The sequence below is a fragment of the Mastomys coucha genome, chromosome X (assembly GCF_008632895.1).
Source record: "Mastomys coucha isolate ucsf_1 chromosome X, UCSF_Mcou_1, whole genome shotgun sequence".
Taxonomy (NCBI): domain Eukaryota; kingdom Metazoa; phylum Chordata; class Mammalia; order Rodentia; family Muridae; genus Mastomys; species Mastomys coucha.
Window position 1 is genome coordinate 128,149,423 of NC_045030.1, and position 4,089 is coordinate 128,153,511.

The 4,089-nt window shown below is 41.7% G+C and overlaps 1 non-coding gene across 1 annotated transcript; it reads right to left on the reverse strand.

The window, feature by feature from the left end:
* Positions 1 to 1,430: 1,430 nt before the first annotated feature.
* LOC116096113 lies at positions 1,431 to 1,570 on the reverse strand. Its single transcript, XR_004120842.1, has one exon. It is a non-coding gene; the product is annotated as a small nucleolar RNA SNORA5 (small nucleolar RNA).
* Positions 1,571 to 4,089: the final 2,519 nt, after the last annotated feature.

Genomic DNA, 4,089 nt, shown 5'->3' on the forward strand with positions numbered 1-4,089 from the left:
AGTTTTCTCAGGTAACTGAAGTCTGTCTTTAAGAACCTTAGGAACAGAATACTCAGATTCAATCCTGCATTCAGCTTCTGGCTGCTATGAACTTACGCAAGACACTCGTGATTTGGAATATATACATTAGGAAGAGTGAAGAAATAGAGACTGGTAAAGGCAGGTAATTCTGCAATGCGAATTCCTTTTCACAACATTTTATTAAGCTTTAAGGACAAAAGCTTCATGTCCATCTCTCCTCCTTGCTAAAATCTCTCCCCCTTTTGGTATATCATCCAGTCATTTCAGTGTATAACACAGAAGATACAGGCCACCATCTTCTTACTTTATCAGGACTTTCTAGTTTTAATCCACTCCCTGTCTAAAATTTCTTAAATCCCAGGAGCTTTAACCTTCTCAGCTATTTTATGTCCTTGTCACGTTAGTTCATAGTTCTTACCAACAAACACAGGAACTATGACTCAAAAGCCACTTTGTTCTCCATCATAGGCACTCACAGATCCTTTTAAAAGGACATATTAGACATCTGATATACCATCTTAAAAGGAAAATGCTTAAGCAAGTCCCCATACATATTTGTGTAATGTTTTCAAAGCCTGTTTTACAAAGCGAAGCCAGTCAAGTTACTTCCTAAGGAAACCTTTTGCTGGCCACACGTAACACATGACTTGTAAAGTACCCCAAAATAAAAATGGACCAGTGGTTGGTAACACTATGCATTATGCAGGGAGACAAAAGAGGAGGTTGACATTGGAAAAGCTAGAGTACTTTGGATGCTGTGTTACCTGACGTGGGATTAAGGTTGTCTTACTGCAAGCAGCTTATCCAAGTCTGGTTAACATAAAGAACAAATGCTAAAGAGTAAAGTCAACTTTCAGGGGTCTAGGTAGGAGAGACTGAAAGATGACTGCATCACACCCATTTTCAAGGTTTCTTCCTTCTTTCCTTTCTTCCTTCCTTACTTTCTTTCTGTCTTTCTTTCTTTCATTTCCAGATTAAAATTTTAGCAAGAGAGCTTCTGTTTGATGTGTTTTGGGCAAAGTACCCATGTTTTTGCTAGGGAAATGCAGAGTATGTTAATTGTGAAATACACTGCTTTTTTTTTTAACCATGAAATGGTGATTTACTTTGATTTTTTTTTTACTTTAGTTTTTATTTATGTGCGTGTATAAGTTCCTATCTTTAATATGGTAACACATGCAGTGGAGGTAAGAAAAAGAGGTCAGATCCCTGGAATTGAAGGTATAAGAAATTGTGAGCCACTCCCATGTAGGTGCTAGAAACTGAACTTGGGTCCTCTGCAAGAGCAACAAGTGTTCTTAAATACTTAGCAACATTTCCAGCCCTAAGGTATAGTGTCCTTTAATTATTTTGCATAATAAACCTTTGTTTTTTTTCTTTTTCTTTTTTTTCTTTTTTTTTCTTCTTTGCAATGTCTGCAACCAAACTTATCCCTAGGTCCCAGGGCTGGGGACATAGGGCCCATGAGCAGCAGAGCTTGCTGTGGCAGCCATTTGGGCCAGCTATAATAAACCTTTGTTAACTGTCACTGAGATGATGGGAAACTGCCTCATGTCTTAATTGTAATTTCTACATCACCCGGTAATTAGAAAAGTACAGTATAAAATGGCAATGCCCTATGTTGACCTTTGAACCACGGCCACCTGGCTTTCTTGACAGGATTCCACAGGAAACCATACACAATTCAGGGTGTTGTCTTGAGTGTTGCACTATCTACAGATTTTGTCTGTAAACGGAGAGTAGATGCTCTGCCCATGATAGACTCTCATTTAAAGTTACACATAAATCAAGATCTGAATGTTCAAACTCACCAGTCTTTGCATTTTCTCCCTGTTAAATAGTGAACGTTATGTTTCAACAGGAATAACAACTGAATAATTTACCTTGAGAAATACAAGTGTCAGGGAGTAGATGGGGTCTCTGCCTGTTTTACCTGTTCATTGCTACTGCTTGGGAAGTCACAACTTCAGAAGATTGCTTGATAAACCTAGAAGCAGAACAAAGGCATCAGTTTATCTTAAGAAGTGACTTTTAGCTGAGGAAGTCTGAAGTATAATACATTATGGGGGATGAATTTGCTAAGGATGAAATGTGCCCTTCACCGTAACCAAAATTTCCTCTCTTCCAGCCAGTTCTTGGGTCAGAACTATGAACAGTTTCATCTGATGCCTTTTTTTTTTGCACGTGAATGTCTATTTGTTGCATCTGTCCTATAAATACAGAGACAGAATGTTGATTTGGTTCACTTCACTAAGTTCAAAATCATCTCTTAACTCTGCTTATTAGAAGCTACACTGACAGAAAACCTCCTGGAGATTAGCTTTTTCCTAAACTCTCTGGACTATTGATGTCCTCCCATGTTTTCTGTGGATTTTGAAAGTTCTACTTAGATACCAATGTTGTATCTAAACTACTACGAAATTCCTCAGCGAAAAGCTCATGTTTTGGAAAGCTGCATTAGCACTTTGTATTATGTTATTTGTTTTTAGTACTATGTGTTAAGTTAACCTTGTGTGGCAGCCAGTGTCTGAAAACAAACCTGGCTGACTCGAACAATGAGAGAATGTAATTACTTTATTCTTTTTTTTTCTATTTTTGAAAGTTAAAATTGCAAGGGAATTATTGTGCTCATCAAGCTAATCAGTGTGATGGCCTCACACTAATTGCTAGATGCCAAGTTCAGTCAAGTTTGCCTTGGTCTTTGTGCTCCCGTAATATGATTTCATTTGCAGATGCCGTTCTCTCTTTGTACCCCAGTGTATTTCATAATGTTCTTTGCATATCACTTGTGTATCAGCGTGTGTACCTTTTCTTTTCTTTTTTTTTTTTTTAATCATACACACTTGATTTCCCCTGAATCTTTTCTGTTACTGGTTTTGGAGAGCCCGAGCTCTCCTCCTGGTTAGTTTGTGCTCTCTGTGCCTGTTGCTTAGTCAGAAGATTTACATATTCTCAGGCTGGCTGATTAGTTCATTCACGGTGTGCCATACTCATTCAGCTGTGTTATGCGATAGGCCCCAGAAGACATTAAGATTCCTGTAAGGAAAGTGGGTAACACTTTGCAACAAGTAAGAAATGTGGGACTTTAGAGACCATCACCCAAAATTGATCTCCCACCTTTGTCCTTATTTTTCCCCTCGATAGAAAGATCGTTATTGTACTTTCCACCTCAGAAATAGAATGCAGACTGTGAGCAGGGGAAGCCAAGGCGAAAATTAAAAAAAGTATCACGAGAGAAAAAGATACACTCTCCTTCCAGGTTTACTTTTCTGGGGACTTACTCATTTCAGGTCTAGAACTATATTTCGGAAGGAAGTGGTAGATATTCATAGCTGGGAGGAGGGGAGGTAGTGGGAGAAGCTGCTATCCCAGGAGTCTATGGAAGAAAGAGTCAATTAAAAAAAAAAGTACAAGTGACCCGTAGCCCCAGGGGAGGATGCTGCCCTGTTTTGGTAATTGGAGGAAGGGAAGTAAGACTAGAGGAAGATGGGATTAACCGCAAAGAAGAAAGAGTAACAAGGCCTAGTATGGGGGAGGGAAAAGAGGGGGGCGGGTCCTCTTCTGCCGCACTGCTGGTGGGAGGGGAAAGTGGGGATCCGAGTTGGTGGATTACGTCGCTCTCACGTGACCAAGAGCTGACGTGTGCAGAAGTCCTTCTTGTCCTGGTCGTTGTTCCCGTCTGAGTACCAGCTCCCTATTACCCTGAGGGCGGGCGGTCCTGCAGCCGAGGAAAGAAGGAGGCGGAAAAGAAATTGTCCGGGATCCTTGCAGGTCAGTGCCTGGGATATTCCATAAAGTGGGGGTGGTGGAGGGTAGAGGGCGGAGGCCGTCGCAGGTCCGGAGCCTCCGCCGTCGTCTCTCCCACTTGCTGCCCTCTTTCCAAGAGATACGTCCCGCCCGCAGCCCATTTCGATGCTGCAAAAACTGTGAGTAGAGGGGTGTTTGGGCAGGCGTCCAGAAATCCGGAGATGGGAATTTGCTGGGAGCGGAGGGCCGCAATCCGGAAAGGGAGTTGTGGCCTGGGTGTTGGCCCCTGGTCCACCAGGACTGTGCCGGAGGGGAAAAACT